We start from the raw sequence: 19663 nt of genomic DNA, 5'->3' as shown, positions 1-19663 counted from the left end.
AATAGTAATTATAAAATTAGAACTATGAATCGAAGCATGAAGTAAAAACTAAAGTAATTTAAGGGACTAAAATAATCTTTTACCAAAACAAAACTCAAAACTCAATAAAATGCCCCAAACACAAGCAACATATAAACCATTAAAATTTTCCAAGATATCAGAGTTAGACATCAAGGTAGTTTCATGTACTTGAATGAGCTCATTGATGCTTTGTGTTAGTCTTGTTAAATTAGTTATTTATCATTTAATAACAGTCAGACACTATCATAGCTAAGAAACAAACAATGTAATGATTAAATATGAAATATCAATCTTAAAATAACACACATCAAAGTAATGTCTTCGTAATGTTACAATGAAAAATACAAATATAGAACCTATTTTTGCCTAAATTTGACATATAAAAATCTTGCATGATCAGTGGAACATGTATACCAAAATAAGAGTCCTAGGGTATTTCAATTTCCCAGTTCTCATCTTGGTCCTCATTTTCTAAATTGTGAACATGATATTCTCTAAATGAGTTGTCATTATGAGCCTCCAAAACATTATGTTCTATATCAAGTTCATTAGAGAAATTTGTTATATTGTTTTCTCCCCTTATATCACAATATGATCACCAAAGAGTTAGCGCTCTTTCATTTGGAAAATTGTCAATGTCATACTTTGTTACATATAATCTTAAACATGTATCCACATGTTTATCAAGCTTATTCCTCAACTTTGACTTCAAGAATGATAATGCAGTAAACATTCTCTCATCCTCCACTGATCCCAAAATCATGGTTTCACACAAATCCACTATTTTGAAATATTCTAATATGTTTTCTTGTAGGTATTGGCTAGCACTTAAAGTAGTCCATAATCTTTTTATAGCACCATTTTCATTAGGATTCTCCAAAAACGGATATTGCTTCCACATTGTTTTAACAAAGCGTCCACCTTGTTGCTACAATTTTGATGAATCTAAAATACCTACAATTTTTTCTCCATGTATCAAGACTTTCTTACAAAAATGTTCTACTAAACATTTCAATATTTTTTGAAAATCACCTTTTAAAGTTCTTGTACATTGACAATTGTTCGAATATTGAGGGTATACCACACACATGGCCTCCAACAATTCATCTCGAGGAAATTGTTCTCTTATCTCTAATGACAGTGATCTTGCAATTTCTATCAAATTTTGTCTCACTGAAATCACAATATTATCAAATTGGTCCCTTGACACGGGGAAATATTTGGTGATTCGTCCCATCTTACTAATATAATGAAAGGGAACCATATACCCATACATTGTGATACATAGTATCCCTTTTTCATCAAACATATAAAAAAAAAAAACAATATTTTTTATATTGATGATCTTAGTCCAACTTTTAAACTCTAGACCAGTAAAAGAGTCTCACATCATATACAAATTATACAAGGCAAGACATGCTGACTTTCTTGCATTTGTGTGTTCCACAATATACATTGTGCGATTCTGAGACATTTTAATGAGGACATTCATTTCATGTAGCATAGGAAGAATTCCATCCAATGTCAATAATGTCTCTATATTAGTTAGTCGAGAAAGAAGATCTTGAGATTTGTCTACATTGTAGCGATTTTCATACATCAACCCTACCAATGATTTGAACTCACTAAATGGTCTTTAAACTAGTCCATTTAATGAGATCCATCTTATATCAACATCTTTTTGTAGTTTTTTTCCATCCGTAACACCATCTGCAAATTATTGAAACCCTAAATATCGTTTGGGACTACAAGAAAAGTATGCATGAGTCTCATGTACAAGATCTTCAACTTTTGAAACTAATGGAAAATTGCTTACTATTTTAAATGCAAGATTCATCATATGAGAGATACAATGAATATTAAGCATATATGGTGAGGTTTATAGTTGTAGCATAACACAAAGGCCATTCATTTGTCATTTCATTATCGATGCTCCATCTTCTCCAACACATACCAACGTTTTTGAAATCATTAAATGATCCATACCACTTTCCTTCCAACCATTAAGAACAAGTTCATAAATATTTTCAGCTGTAGAAGTCTCTCTCATCTTTTTAATCCCAACTAGATAGGAATGCCTAATATGGTTATTAACCATATAAATTCTCATGCAAATCCATGAAGTATTATCTATAGTCGTAACCTCATCCAAGCACAACACCAAAAACCTAGCATTTACAATCTTCTCTTTCAAATCGTCCTTTTCTACTTGAGCTAGATATCTTGCCCATTCCCAACCACTAGTTACAAACCAATGAGAAGATGGAAAGTTTTGCAATTGAAGAAAAGATATAAATTTCATGTGGTCTCGATAATCTGTCATAGGATGACCTTTAGATAAGATGTGAAATACAGTGCTCAATTGTATCATCTTGGATAACAAACTTCCTTCCATCGTCTTTTCTTATAGAGATATGATGGTTCCTCCACTTGCCTCAATTTTCCTCTTACTTATTAAATATTTTTATATTCTTCTGCATATTCAACATGTCGACATTCCTCAGAAGATTTCCATCTAATAATAGATTTCTATTTACCATTTACAATTTTCTTTTCATACACCTTCCCTACGTGCTTTTGTATTGTATCTAGCTTCATCTAAAATTTCAAGACGTTTTGAGTTTTCCAACCACATGTATTACATCTAACTTGTCGGAGGTATTTCTTCAATAAATGGAAAACTTAAGGCCCAATTTTATATGAATTGTCTCCCTATCGTCCACTGGCCTCTTTTCCTTTTCCACGAATGGAATGTAACCTTCCAAGGAAAAATCTTTAACATTTTCATCAACAATTTCTGTTGAAACTACATTTATCTCACCCTGATCACTTGAGGAACCTATTATTTCATCCATCGTATGGATATCAAATGCATTTCCATAAGAGTTGACCTCTCTCTCAATAACATATTGTTTAAAGGAGCTTGAATCATGAACATAAAGTGTATTTTTGGATGGAGCCTTTTGAAAGTATCATAATACATCCTTTTGCCTTCATGGTTTCTTCCCACAATTATCTTTTGACATCTTAGTGAATATTCCACAAGTAAAATTTCAAATCATTCTGGAAACCTACATTAATAGTTTCCAAAAGTTGAGATATGCTTCATATAAATTTATTTTTTCATAGAAAATAGAACTGTACTTTGCAAAAGAATTATTGAATCAACATTGAAAGAACATATATCAGAAATTGAATTTTGAGGCAAAATGGAATTTCACAAAAATTATTTAACAATGATAATGGGAAACTATTAACTTTTAAGACATAAAATATAATAATTCATTTGTAGAACATTGAAACAACATCATCCTTGTAGGTATATCTTAGTCCTTTTGGTTTACTAGTTTGGCTTGGGTTGATATTCATGCTAGATATCTATGGGTGGGCTTTGAATCATCCCCATTCCATGTAGTCCATTTTTTGGACAAATTCTATTAGAAAAATTAGTGACTCTTTTTATTTTGTGCAGAAAATAGAATATTAATCCTCATGTATTTGAATGTAGGCATGATCTAGCAAGAAATACATTGTTAAATGAGTAAATTTCATATGGATTTGTTGTAGAATTCCCTGGTTGTTTTACTGTTAAACAACAATGATTTCATACACTCAATGTGGAACCAAGAACACTAGCACTAGTTTAAATGCAACATATTTTATGTTTTCTCATCCTCACTATGAGATCTTCTTCAAAATAATTTCAACTAAAAATCATTAAGAGAAGTAACACATACCTTTCGATCTAGGGATTGTAATTCAAACAAGCCGTAGCACACTTCCTGAAGACACCTTCACTGGTTTTTTCACTGACTAAAGAATTTAAAACTACTTTGGATCATCTTCTAAGATTCTTGAGCCTTGGATCTTTCATATTAGGTCTTTTAACTGATTTCCCCATAGATCAGAAGCAACAAATTGGAGTTGGATACAATATTTTACTTAATCTATGGTCATACTCCAGAGTAAGAAACATAACACTAGTTGTTTTAAAAAATCATACCATTTGTCCCCTTAAACATTGCAATAATTGGTCAAACTTAGGTGATTATATCATATACTACTCAAGTTAGATACAGTGTAACACTGAAAACTAAAGCATCTATTCAATCTTATAATTTATAAATCTTAACTAACATTGAATAAGGTATTTGAGATACTTCAAATATTTTGAGGCCCTGTATGAGGCTTATTTTCCATAAGTGAAAAATATAATGCCTTCTTAGCCTACTTTTTTTTTTTTTCTAAATTATGCTAAACTCAATAACTGAAACATAATGGTACATTGAGGTTTTGACCTTTGCATGTTTGTGCCATTGTTTAAGGCATATAATAGAAAAATAGAATTGTGACTGCCCACAACAAGAAACCAGTCCAGTTCAAAAGAAAAGTTGCAAATATTATCTTGCTACCCAACAAGGGAAACTAGCAATTAAGCACAATATATAGGCAGTTTTTCAAAAGAATCATTAAAGAAACCAAATGATAGTAAGTTTTCCAAAAATCTCCTAAAAAACCAGATAGCTTAATTCCTGGAACCTGATACTTGAAGACACGTGGCATGTTGTTTGGCATGTCAAGTGTCAAGCTAGCAAGTCAAGCATCGTGTTGCAACGACGGGTGTTCCTCAACAATGAAACACCTATAAGCATCCATGTTGTCTTCTTCCTTCTACATTGTTCCCGTGTCAGCTTCCGCCTGATGTTCTCGGTCTTTTTCCTCCACAATCTTCCTATCCTGCTTCACCCCTACGCCTTGTGATCTTCCCTCGACCTTGGCTGGCTTCTCGCTTGTATAATATCCATCTCTGCTAGCTAGCTCTCATGGAAGGAAATAGAGATGGTGGCAGTGACAATGGGTTGGTTCAAGGAGCAGTGGTAGGTGAACTAGGTAGAGCGAAGGGACTATTGTGGACTCGAGGGGATTACAGTCGGCTGAGAGTCGGAATGCATCGGCTGGGGGCGAAGAACTCTTGAGCATCCTTTGCCACTGTGAGTATTGGAATGGTGACTGATGGTCAATTGAGCTGAGGGGGCAGAGGTGTCTGAGGCAGGAGATGGTGTCGAAGGGGAAGAGGTGTCTATGGCAGGAGCCAGTGGAGGGCAAGGTAACCTGCTTTTGTTGCTCCCTCTACGACTTTGGATTCTGTGCCGAATCCTAGGCATGTTAACACTGGGGGAGGAGAATGTCTTCTGGGAGATGGCTCAGCATGATGCAAGGGCTCAGCAGATGCAGAGGTCGGCTTAGAGGAAGGAATATCAGCAGACGCAGGGTGGAGAATAGAGTTGCAGATCAAGCTCTGTGTAAAATGATTGCCCTGGCCAATTTCAATGCAGCATATAATGCTACAGTGCCTGCCCATAGCAGTGCGTGAGCTCGATTCCGCTACGGCCAGTGGGCAGTGGCCTTGCATAGGTGAGGGATTAGAGACAATGGCAGTGGAGTTAAAATTACCGGAGGTCGCCATTAAGCCCAGCCGAGGTGGGTAGATGGAGTCAGATTGATTATAGTACCAGTTTAATGGCCATTTATGGTCATTGTTTAATCGTTTTATGGTTTGGTGTGCGGGATTACGGAGAGCCATGTGGCAAGGCCACTTGCCATCCCTATGAGTCGCCAGCATATTAATCCTAACGTACACCCGCATCCGGGAGTTATGCTTCCTTGTGCACCTGTTCAATGCATTCTTGTAACTAAGTTTGGACATTTAGAATATTGATGGTTCCTGATAGGAGTACCTTATCACGTTCGACTCCTGTGTTTGCCAGAAGATCAACAATCTTGTTTCCCTCTCCCTTAACATGAATGAAAGTAGTAGCTCTACTATTTTTCATCCATTCCTCTTTCAGTTCTAGATGAGCCGCTAATCTCCAGTTGGTAGCTACTTTCGAAGCCGGGGTTCCCATTTATTTTTGGGTATCCATGTTGATGAGGATTTGAGAATCCCCTTCTATTATTATAGGATGAAAGTTATGTTGATGAGCTAGATTCATACCTTGCCATAATCCTTCCAGTTCTGTTGAATTATTTGTGTCCCATCCAATTAAACCAAAGTATATTAATAGAGGCTTGCCTTCATGATTTTTGAATATTCCTTCATGTCCTGCTTTGCCTAGGTTTCCTTTTGAGGCCCAATCAAAGTTAAGTTTGATCATATTTGTGGGAGGAGGGGTCCATTGTGTGGTCGGCTTAGTGATGATGGTGAATTCGTTGTAATCATGCTGAGCCTATGGGATCTGTATGTTCCAGTTGTCCCAAATAGTTTGTTCCTGTGCCTGAGTGGGGAGGTCCTCTACTTTCCATTTTTGGAGTGCCATGGTTTCTTGAATGTTCTGGCATAGATTGCTCTAGATGTTTTCCAGTGGAGTGCTTTGACTTTTGAAAATTATTTTGTTTCCTTCCTTACAATTTGTTTAGAGAAGTAAGCGCAAGAGGATTGTCCAGAGAATGTTTAGAAGCTTGCTATTGTACGGAGTAGGGTCCTAGTTGCGAATGGTGCCTATGATATCCCCAGATATTGTGCAAGGTTGTTGACACTAGAAGGTGAGTTTTTCCCATAATTGGTTGGCCATATGGCAAGAATCCATGAGATGTTGAATATTTTCACCTTGTTTCTCTAAGTTAGGACAGTATGAGGGTTCCTAGAATCCTCTTTTAATTAGATTGTCCCAAGTGAGAATTCTTTTATGATGTAGCATACATGTGAAGGTCGATATTTTGGGCCATATTCCAATAGTCCATAAGTGTGTCCAAATAGGGTCTATTGTTTCCTGTGTTTGAACCATTAGCTTATATGCTTCTTTTGTTATGTATATCCCCTTGGAGTGTATCCCCATCTGAATACATCTTTTGCATTTGTGTATCTGATTTTCCTGCTGGTGAGCTCCTTGTGCAGCTCTTTGTAATAGTCTTCCTTTTCTTGATGTATTATCTATTCAGCTTATTTCCATTTCTTGAGTCGTTGATTGATTTGTTGAGTCCAGTGCTAATAGACATGGTCATTTTGGTGTTAAAGACAGATTCCATACAGGGCTGGCAGAGTGTTAAGCTAGTGGAAAAACATGTGAACAATTTATGAAACCAACGTTTCAGACTAGCTAGGTGAGTCCATCATCAGGGCAATGAGATCTGTATTTTCAAAATTTACAGCATTGTTCAGTATGTCCCTTCCATGGTGGGACTTAATGGTGTTAAAGAGAGATTCCATACAGGGCTGGTAGAGTGTTATGCTAGTGGAAAAACCTGTGAACCATTTATGAAACCAACGTTTCGGACTAGCTAGGTGAGTCCATCATCAGGGTAATGAGATCTGTATTTTCAAAATTTATAGCATTGTTCAGTATGTCCCTTCCATGGTGGGACTTAAGTGGATGTTAAAGAGAGATTCCATATAGGGCTGGCAGAGTGTTATGCTAGTGGATGTTAAAGAGAGATTCCATACAGGGCTGGTAGAGTGTTATGCTAGTGGATGTTAAAGAGAGATTCCATACAGTGCTGGCAGAGTGTTATGCTAGTGGATGTTAAAGAGAGATTCCATACAGGGTGGCAAAGTGTTATGCTAGTGGATGTTAAAGAGAGATTCCATACAGGGCTGGCAGAGTGTTATGCTAGTGGATGTTAAAGAGAGATTCCATACAGGGCTGGCAGAGTGTTATGCTAGTGGATGTTAAAGAGAGATTCCATACAGGGCTGGCAGAGTGTTATGCTAGTGGATGTTAAAGAGAGATTCCATACAGGGCTGGCAGAGAGTTATGCTAGTGGATGTTAAAGAGAGATTCCATACAGGGCCGGCAGAGTGTTATGCTAGTGGATGTTAAAGAGAGATTCCATACAGGGCTGGCAGAGCGTTATGCTAGTGGATGTTAAAGAGAGATTCCATACAGGGCTGGCAGAGTGTTATGCTAGTGGATGTTAAAGAGAGATTCCATACAGGGCTGGCAGAGTGTTATGCTAGTGGATGTTAAATAGAGATTCCATACAGGGCTGGCAGAGTGTTATAATGCTAGTGGATGTTAAAGAGAGATTCCATATAGGGCTGGCAGAGTGTTATGATAGTGGATGTTAAAGAGAGATTCCATACAGGGCTGGCAGAGTGTTATGCTAGTGGAGATTAAAGAGAGATTCCATACAGGGCTGGCAGAGTGTTATGCTAGTGGATGTTAAAGAGATATTCCATACAGGGTTGGCAGAGTGTTATGCTAGTGGATGTTAAAGAGAGATTCCATACAGGGCTGGAAGAGTGTTATAATGCTAGTGGATGTTAAAGAGAGATTCCATATAGGGCTGGCAGAGTGTTATGCTAGTGGATGTTAAAGAGAGATTCCATACAGGGCTAGCAGAGTGTTATTCTAGTGGATGTTAAAGAGAGATTCCATACAGGGCTGGCAGAGTGTTATGCCGGTGGATGTTAAAGAGAGATTCCATACAGGGCTGGCAGAGTGTTATGGTAGTGGATGTCATTGCCTTCAAAATTCGAAGGTGGTAGGTCTTATAAAATTTTAGGGCGTTGTTGCCAAGAGTCAGTCCAAAATCTTGTAGTTCTACCATCATGGATCTCCCCGAAGCTGTGCTATTGTATTAGCACTTTATGCTATTTTGTTGCATTCCAAAGTAGAGAGCCTATATCTATATTGGTAATTCTAATGAGCTCTTCCGGTGATCGATTGTTCGCATATTTTACCATCCATATTTTGGCCCATGGCGTGTGTGGACTTGACATCCAACGCCACCATAGTCTTTCTCCCATCAATGTATTGCTGAGTTGAGGATCACACAGTCCCAGACCTCCCTGCTTTTTTGGTGTGCATACTGTCGCCCATTTTACTAGTGCCCATTTGCGATTTTTCCCTGAGGAACCCCAGAGAAAGTTGCGTTGCATGTTTTTGATCTTTTTAAGCACCCATTTCGGTGCTGCTAGTACTGAGAAGAGATAAAGAGGCATAGATTGCAATACCACCTTTATCAAAATGAGCCTGCTTGCCATGTTGAGAGCTTTGTAAGTCCATGATGATAGTCGACCTTCAATTTTCTTAAGAAGTTGCTTCCAGGATGTATGCTTTAAGGCTAAGTCTATCAGAGGAGCACCCAGATATTTGGAAGGAATTTTGGCTGGTGAGAATCCTATGATTTAGACAATGACTCTTTGGGTTGCAGGGGGAGTATGAAAGAAGAAAATTTGAGATTTTGCAGTGTTTATTGTGGTTCCTGATGCCGTAGAGAAAGTGTCTAACAGGGCTTTGAAAGAGTGCGCTTCATGGGTTGATGGGTGTCGCAACAGCATATTATCATCCACAAATTGTTGATGAGTGATGGAAGAGGTTCCATGTGCAGAGATGCCTCTGAGGTCTTGGGATTGAACAACATGCTTTATAAGTCGTCCCAAGCCTTCTGGCATGACAACAAAAGGAAGGGAGATAAAAGATCTCCTTGACAAATTCCTTGAGAGGGGGAGTAGGGAGTTGAGGGGACACCATTAACTAAGATAGAGAAGAAGGCAGATGATATTAGATTCATGACCCATTTGACCTAGGTCGGGCTAAAACCAAAGGCAGTAAGCATTTGTTTTATGTAATTCCAGCTTAATTTATCAAAAGCTTTAGATAAATCAATTTTGAGAAGCATACCTGCCTATTTGTTGCTCTTTAAGGAATGTATGATCTCATGAGTTAGTATTATGCCATCCAGGATTTGACAGCCTTCCACATATCCTGATTGTTTCAGCGAGATGAGGAGTGGGAGTAGCGGTTTGAGATGGTTGGTGATGACCTTCGAAATGATTTTATATATAACATTGCAAAGAGCAATAGGTCTAAACTTCTCCGAGGTGCTCGACTGATCTTCTTTGGGGATGAGAGCTATGAATGTTGCATTGATAGAAGGAAGAAGCCAATGCATGGTTCTAGATTCATCAACCACCTTCCATACCTCCTTTTTTATTAGTTCCCAGAAGTGATGGAAGAAGTTTGAGGTGAAGCCATGTTGTGGTAAAAAACACAACCCCCCCATTATTGATGTGTTCACTTCAAATAATGGGGACCCTTTCTATAAAATTTGGCTAAACACTTTTTTTTGGATTTTTATTTAGTTGATTGCCCTACGCTTTTGTTAATTTTACATTCTCTTTGGATTCTTGTTTTGATTGCTTTGTTAGAATCGTTTTTTTTATAAGCTTCCCATTGACGCTTGTTTCGCCTCATTTGGTCAACTAGTTTGAAAGTGGCACTCCTTTGAAAGTCTGATTATTTATGTAGCCTGGGTTAAAAATGCATAAAATGTAGAATATTGCAGTTTGTAAATAAATTAGCTCAATAGTGCATTTATTTTAAATATTAACCCTAGTTACTTCTTACTAACATTTTTCCATTTTTAGTTATGCAGCCAAATCATTAATTATCGAGATTTTAAGAAATTCACTCTAATTTCTTAATCAAATCCTAATCTCGAAAACCCAAACGTAAGAGTGGTTGTAGTTTATATTTTTACTTTTATTAAGAGTAGCCGTAGTTTAGAAACTTAAATTCATAGAAATAAAACCAAAATAAAATTCATGTTTAAAATTAAATTTTAAATTAATTAATATATTAAATATAATTAATTTAATTAAATTAAAATTTAAAACAAAAAAAAAACATATAATAAAATTGTTTTTATCGCATCGGAAGTTTTATGTGACATATTTTAAAAACCCCGATATCCCTCATCCTCCCGATGCAATATGCCGATATCCCTCTTCCTCCCGATGCGATATCGCATCGGGGAATTTCGCTTGACCATTTTCAAAACCTCATTACCCATCCTCCCGATGCGATATGCCGATTCGATTGCGAAAGTTAAAAGGCATAGGGGCATTAAGGCATTAACGGTTTGGATTTAGTAAAGTTTAATAAATGCACTCATACGTATGAGTGTTATGGACTAAGTAAGATGGAACATACATAAAACATGAACTTTAACATAAAACCCATGTAATACCAATAGTTTTCCTTTAAAAAAGGTTTAAGACATCACTCATACGTATGAGTGAATCAGGTAAGTAAAGTAGTGTAAGTTAGTTTATATTTTTAATATTAATTTGAATATTAATATGTAATATGTAATATATTATATTATTTAAAATAATATGTAATATATTATATTATTTAAATTAATATGTAGTATTTAATTAATAAATTTTAAATTAATCATATTAATTAATTTATGATATTTAATTAATTTGATTAAATATCATTTAGAATTAGTTTTTAATTAGATTTAATTTGTTTATAAATAGTTAATTAGATATTAGTTAGTTAGATTAATGATTAACAATTAAATTAGAAACTAATTTAGGATTAGATTTTTAATTCAAATTCTGATTTTTAGCCCAGCAACAGAATTTCCAGATTCATGCCAGATTTGACCCATCAACTTTGGAAGCTCATAAATTGAGTTATACTTGGCCAAATGAGGCCCAGGACGGCTCATTGGAAAGAGAAAATCAAGGAGAACATTTTGGAGGAGGTTTCACCAACAGATTTACTCATTTATTGGGTCAAAAATCAGGCAGAAGATTAGGCTCCGAATTTTGAAAAACAAAATCAATTTTCTGAGTTATTTTCTTCAATTTCATTTATCCAAAGCCTCTTCTAATTGCAGATCCATTGGCCAATGATATCCTTTGCCAATCAAATCATTCCAAGCATCAATACAGAGCTTATATTTTATTTTCAATTATTTATTTAAATAGAATTTGATTGGGTTTGATTTAATTACCAGAAATGATATGTTGATTGCATTTTTAATTTATTTTGATTTCTTTTGCAGGAAAACAGCGGAAGTTATATGGAACAAAGGATCTCGATCAATGAGAATGCTCCAGCAATTGAAGAGCAGAGTTTTGAGCAAGTAAAATTGGATTTAGCAGATTTCTCTTCAACAAACTCTTCTCTCAAGAATTCCTTAAAAAAATATTATAAATAACAGATTCTAGAATGTAAAAAGGGCTGCTCTCCTCTGCAATGCTAGACTTCTAAAAGCACTACTGTAATAGGAATTTAGAGTTGTAGGAGAGAGGAGAGAAAATCTCAGATCTGGGGATTATTGAGGATTTTTCCTTTGTATCTTGAATTATGTATGAGGGGCAGAGTTTTCACTATTGTGGCTTTAGCTTTGAAGGCAGAAGTTCAAGCAATTGTAAAGGACTGTTGGAGACCAAGATCAGAGAAATGGATGCAATAAATTGATATTTTTAATACTGTATAGTAATCTTCGGCAAAATCACATAATCAATCTTTTGTCGACGCGTTACCTCCACCTTTTTCAGCTTCGAGGGAGAAATCTATGAGCAGACTTGCGGAGTTGCCATGGGCTCCCCCTTGTCCCCTGTCGTCGCTAATCTCTTCATGGAGGATTTTGAGTCTAAGGCTTTGGCCTCCTCTCGTCTCTTGCCGAAGCTTTGGAGAAGATTCGTTGATGACACTGGTGTTGTCTGGTCTCATGGTCATATCGAGCTAGATCGTTTCTTCAGTCACCTCAATAACCAGTCCACCGCCATTAAATTCACGATGGAAAAAGAGGATAATGGTTGTCTTCCGTTCTTAGATGTTCTCATCTCTAAGAAGGTGGATGGTTCCTTTTCTCATCAGGTGTTTAGAAAGAAGACGCACACCGAACAGTACTTACATGCGTCTTCGCATCATTTCCCCGCTCAGAAGTTAGGGGTCCTTAGCACGCTTGCCACACGTGCTGTGAGAATTTCGGATGAGGAAAGCCTGGCAGCGGAGAAGGCTCATCTCCTTGATGTCTTTGAGAAGAATGGTTATAATAGGCTCCTAGGTCAAAAAGCCTTCCGCAGGGCCAAGAAGGAGCCTTCAATCCGAAAGGTTCCCAAAGACCATATCTTGGGTGTGAACCTTCCGTACATCCAAGGGACCACAGATAGGATTGCGAGGGTTCTGAGGAGGTATGATGTGCCCGCTACTTTTAGACCTCTCCGCACTATCCGTAGCTCCCTCAGGTCTGTGAAAGACCCTATCGACCCTAAGGACATGAAGGGCGTCTATGTCATTCCCTGTTCCTGTGGAACCCCTTATATTGGTGAGACTGGTCGCTCTATCAATCAGCGGATTAGCGAGCATTCTGCTGACCTAAGGCATGGTAGGACCAAGTCCTCAGCCCTCGCTGAGCATGCAAGAAAGACTATGCATCATGTTTGTATATGAGATGCTCAAGTCATTGCCAAAGTTGCGCAGTTTCACCATCGCAAATTTAGAGAGGCCCTAGAGATTGAGAAAAGGCCGAACAATCTTAATAGGGATGATGGCTGGAAGATCAGCAGTTGCTGGGTCCCAGCCTTGTCTTCCTAGCCTCCTCCTTCCCCCTGTGTTAAGTCTTAGGGTTTCTGTCTTCCCTCTCCTCAAGTTCTGATTTTGGCCTGTTTGTCAGGTTATTATGAGGTGCTTGGGGTATTAATATGTTATTAAGTAATTTCGGGCTAATTATTGTATTAACCTATTCCAGGGGGTATTTTAGAATTAGAATAGATTTTTTCAGTGATTTTTACCTTTAACTGATTTTCGTATATCGCAAAAGGCCCCCCTTTTTAATCTTTATAAGTAATAAGATTATTAACTAATAACCTAGTTAGTTTTAATAATTAATTATTGATTAATTAATGAATACAAATTATTAAATTAATGACAAGAAATTATTAGTAATATATGACATTGAGTTAATGGGTATACTATGATTAATAAACATAATTATGGCATTTACCCTAGGTAACTATATTCTAGGAATATTAATGATTTAACTAAAATACCATTTATTTGTTGTTTTTAATAATATTAGAACTATAAATTAGTAAGAAGGGAAAAAAAAAAAAAAATAAAAAAAAAAATATATATATATATATATATATATATATATAGATTATTGTATAGTACTTACTAATTTATTTTCGAATGGGCCTTTACATTTAATATTAAATTAAAATGATTTATTGGGTTTAAACTTTTACCTATTGTAACTAAAATTTATTTTATATTTCTTTGGTCTAAGAACAATAATAATTTAATACTATTTATTTATAATAATAAATATAGGACCTTTATAATTTGTTTACCATTATTAATTTACCACAATGACCATTATAATATAAACATTACCATTGTAACTAAATTCTTAGATTAATAGTAATATTAACACTATTTATTTGTAATTAAATAATTTAAGAATAATAAAAAATATAAGTTTTTATTAATTATATAGATATAATGACCCTTATATTTTAAATTTATTATATTATCCAATTAACTAGTATTATTATATTAATAATAGAATTATTAGTTTGACTTTGATCATCAGGTCAAAATTAGCCGTTGCAATATAGCCGTTGGAGTCTCTGCACACTCTATTTAATCAAGCTAAGCCAGATCAGTTCTTCAACTTGTCCTGACGATGAACCACACTGGTTGGTTCGAAACGCGTCGACAAAAGATTGATTATGTGATTTTGCCGAAGATTACTATACAATGTTATGGATCACAGAAGTCTAAATTCCTTAATTTTTAATACTACTGTTTTAAATATCAGTTTCATTTTTATGGTAACAGGAATGTGTCATTTTATTCATGTTTTTGCATTATTGTCAATATGGGTAGTTTGTCTCAATGTTGTTATCATGTATCTCTGTTCTTATGGATTAATTTCTGATTTCTGAGTAACTATTTACTCAGAAATCTGCCTTATTAAAACTGATTTATTAAGTGGTAATATGTTGTGAACTATTTCCACATATTATTGTTTAGTTATTGGATTTACTGATTTGATAATCAATATCATTTATGTGAACTACTTCCTGAGTGTTGTTGGTTTATTATTTCAGTTAAAAGGTCTCAATAGGATATGTTTTGATATCCATAATATCAGTTAATTGAACTACTTCATTAACTTGATATTCATTATAAACAAGACATATCTAAATCCCAATACTTTAATTATCTTGCTCTTAGTTGGGTTAGATCTATATCTGCCTAATTAAGATAGGATTTAGATTAGTTTCTTTTGCTTGCATCATAGAATAAGCTTGCATTTAGAGTAAGTTGTACATTCTTTTAAGTCCTCTCCTTAAAGAGGCAAAACTTTAGTTGTGGCTTGGCTGAACCCAAATCAGCTTAAGGGTCATTCTCTTGCCTGATCAGCAAGGAGAAGTGATCTGATATCCCTGTCTAGTGGTATGTAAAGATACATCATAAACCAATAGCAATAGGGATAAGGTAACTGGACCTAGTTGAACAGTTGGAGCCACCACACCAAACGGAAAAGGAGCTGCTTTAAGGTCCGGACCGGGTGGTTATCCCCCAATGTTGTTGCAGCGATTTTCGAGGCATCAACATTTTTGGCGCTAGAAGGAGGGCCTGAGAAATTTGTCTCTTGGAGTCTTTTCAATTTTCATATTTTATTTATTGTGATGGCTCCTATTAAACCTCCAATTTGGAGTTGTATCCATGGACGTGCATCTTCCAATACTCCACCCGAAGTGGTAAGACTCTTGTCTCAGGCAAAGTTTAATGGTAAAAAAAATTCTTCTGCTTTTAACCATGTCTTTCAATTTATTCAAAATGTTTCAAATTATGATTTTCAAGGAATTGATGAAGGCATTTTATGCAGAAGTTTTACTCTCACATTTGCGGCAAAAGCCAGAAACTAGTGTAGAACTCTTCTAGTTGCCTTAATCCACAGCTGAGATCAATTTGCTACAATTTTCATTTGTAAATTTGACGGCTATGATTATGAACAGGTATGTGATGAAATTGAATACCTACGAAGGTTTGAAAATGAGTCTGTTAATGATTTTAATATTCGATTTCACTTAAATTGTTTAAGATTTAAAGATGAAGATAAAACTACGGAAAAAGAATCATTAGATTGGTTTAAATATATTTGTTCTCTTCCAACCATTCCCAATCCATATGAGATTGATTCAAGCTTTGTTCCATCCCCTTCCAATGTAAATGAGAATCCCAATTTGGATGTGCAAATAAATTGTGATGAAGTGGTTTCACAAAGCTTAGAAGATATTTCTAATCAAATACAAGAAGACAACAGCAGCAATTTTGGAGAAAAGGCTGCCTTGAAATCTGAAAGCTACTTTGAAATAAATTCGGAAAATCAAATCGCAAATCAGCAAGTACAAGCAACAATCAAAGCAAATAAAATGCAAACTGCTGTACAAATTTCTGAATTTCTCCATGATGAGCAAATGCCGAAATCAGAGCAGCAAAGCAGCGTTCTTCAAGAAAGCATACGCACACAAGAGAATGTATTTTTGCAATCTGAAATTTACAATGAGCATAATGCATAAGAGTTCTCGGACAGAGACAGTTTTAAATGCATTGTTTCAGGTTCACATTTTTCCCTTTATCCTGATATTTTTAATGATGGTAATTTTTCCCCTCTTGGTATTAATGATATTTCAGAAATTAAAGAGGATGATTTAAATGAATTACCATTAAATTTTTATCAAGATAAAGAAACAATAATTGATAATTCTTTTGCCACTCATGAACATGAGATTTTTGTTCCTCCTTGTTTTGGTATATTGGATGAAATTGAACGGAATTCTAGAGAGTCTTGTGAGGTCATTTATGATGATTACTCTGATATCGAGGATGTTGATTTCAATTTTTCTCAAGAGAATCCTCATGATAAAATTCAAATAACATCTGAGAATGAGGAACGCTTCAATTTAGAAATTATCCCAACTAATCCTCATTTTAGAGCAGCAAATTATCTTCATGATTTCACCATTCAAGAAAACATTCCAATTTATGATTCATATGAGGATCAAACTCCCACTCCTATTCATAATCATAATTCGTTTTCTATTTCACAAGTTGGAATTCAAAAGTATTCAAATTCCATAATTCTGGCCATTTCTTGTGAAAATGAAATCATTTCAAAACAATCCCAATTGTGCTGTAACATTAGTTGTAAAAATAGTGATTTCATTTTATTTTTATTTCCCCACTTATTTTGTATAAAATCATATTTAATTTTTCAAATTTTCCACACTTTTCGCTGGCATATTGAATACCTTACTATCAAACACTCAATTGATGAATTGCTTTATTGGAAAATTGAAGTTTCATATTATAACCATGAACATCAAGAACTGTTAACATGTCAATATCAATTGATGTTCATTTCTTATCAAAAGCTTCTATTTCTTCAAAGACAATCTCAACAAGAGAATGTATTTTCGCAATCTGGCCAGCAATTCAATTCAATTAATAAATTGTCATTTTATTTGAAAGGCTTCCATCCATTTTTCATTGACTCATTTGAAAATTGTTTGGAAATTTTTCCTTCAAGGAAAATTGTCAATGATTTAACATTTGCACATAACACTAATAAATTTTTTCAGGTCAAAGAATCTAAAAGCTCATCTTCACAATCTGGTTTGTTATCTCTTCCTTTGAACATTTCTCAATCCTTGATAGAAATCCATCCAGATTTTTATGATCCAATTGGTAGTCAATTGGAAAGGAAATTTCAGGAGAGAGAGATTTTAATTAAGTTCCTAACAATAACTGTACATTCTGATTTCATATTTGTTTTCCTTAGTTTAGTCAAATCTGTATTTTTATTACTAACATTTGAACTGTACATAAACGCGGGAATAAAAATGAGAAAATGGCTACACTGGAAATATGACTATACCTAGTCATTTTCATGTATATGGTTAGAATAGGAGTAGAATTAATTTAGTTAGTTTGTTTTGTATAGATAATTTATTTTTAACAGTTCTGTAGATAAAAAATAAAACAAAGCAATCAGCCTTCTCATACATGTTCAGTGGAAACATTTTTCCCTATCAGAAAATTTTAATTCTTGTTTTCTTTTAAATTTCTTACAGCAATACCTCTACTCTGCATATTTTGAATAATGTCTTGATTAAATTCAATTAAAGTTGCACTTGGTATCGATTGCCTCAAAGCCACTTTTCTTCATTTCGGGATTTCCTTCTAAGATTTTCTTTTGAAATTTATACGGTAAGGATTTAAGGATATAAAAGCTTCATGATCCCATTATCCCATGAAATGTAGGACTGTCTATCATAAGCTTAATTCTAATTCAATCATTATTAGTCAGTCTAACCTTTCACGGTAATCATATGAAGTTCATATTATCTTCCTCGAAATTTGTTAAGGATGTCCATTTTGCCAAGTGCACACATTCAAATCTGTTTTGATACTTTTTCACAATTAGTGGCTTTATCCCATTCTGATCTTTAGTTTATTATTTGATGCTACAAAACGCATCATATTCATTTACTAAAGGTATTATTGAACAGTCGCTATAACAATACGGATTCTTCTCAAGTTATTCAGAATAAGCAGAGATTATAAATTGTTGTTTCAATTCAAAAGGGGAGCCTATTTTTATATTTCCTGAACATGAATAAACAGATTTTATTTAGGCTGATTGCACACTTATATTTAGAATAAATGATGAGATTAATATGAACAAAGTCAAAATTTTGATAAATCGAAGGAAGAATTTGAAGATTCATAAGGTAAAATTTACAGACAAATTCCTTTCAGGTACGCATTTGCAAGTTCGTTCTCATCTCTTATTAGTTTCTCTTTTCCTTAGTTTATTTTTTATTCGTGTTCTATTTTATTTACAGGTTTTCATTTGTTTTCAAAAACTTGAAGTAAGCAGTAAACCCATTTCAAATTTGCAATAGGCTCAGGGAAATTTTATTTGTGATGCATTAGAATTTAAGCAATTTTTAATTTTGCTTTTATTCACTTAGAAAACCCAATTGAAATTCCAAGGAATATCATAAGACCATTCGCATCATAAGATTTTATCGGAAGTAGTTCTTAACATTTCTTTGCTCATCAAAGACCTCCGATGTATTATCTTACTCATATGCCACATCGCATTTCACAAATCGGAGGTTTGCAAGTGAAGTATACTTCCATAATCAAATCGTTGATCTCCGATAAATCACATTACCGATATTGCGATGACCACATAATTCCGGACCCGATATGAAATTCAAATCAAAGTCATAAAATTATCGCGTCCGTTTAATCGCAATAATGGTAAGAGCATAACTTTTAAAGGGCCGATGTCTCGGATCCGATATGTTATCAAATTTTCATCATAAAGTTATCGGGTCCACTCTTCATCGCATATCGGCATATCAAATATTGTTGCCGATCGCCGACTAGCCACGTCATTCATCGCATATCGGCATCGCAAGAATCATATCGTGTTATATCGGGTACCAAAAGTTTGCCAATCGCCGATATCGCAATCGCTTCGTCGCATTGTTATTTATGCTTACATCAAATCTCTGATTCTGCGATGTGCGATGCGCGATGTGGGAAGCACAGTGTCAATATTCCCCAATCCCCGATATAATATTTCTTTAATGATGCGATCGCTCCATCTCATAGCACAACTTCTCATCGCATATTTTCATATCGGCGATTCGCCGTTGCAACTTTTGATGCAAGAACTTCCAATGCATGCCTCTAAGTCGTTAACATTTAATCAATATATGGCATAGCAATAAAAGTGAAGTTTTGCAAATTAAAATTCAAGCATGGTGAAGAAACATGTTGTGTGGATCATCCGATGAGGCGAT

The sequence above is a fragment of the Pinus tabuliformis genome, chromosome 9 (assembly GCF_031772625.1).
Source record: "Pinus tabuliformis cultivar Carrire ecotype Pingquan chromosome 9, CPIR1, whole genome shotgun sequence".
Taxonomy (NCBI): domain Eukaryota; kingdom Viridiplantae; phylum Streptophyta; class Pinopsida; order Pinales; family Pinaceae; genus Pinus; species Pinus tabuliformis.
The sequence above is the reverse complement of the archived record's forward strand: the minus strand, read 5'-3'. Positions refer to the sequence as shown.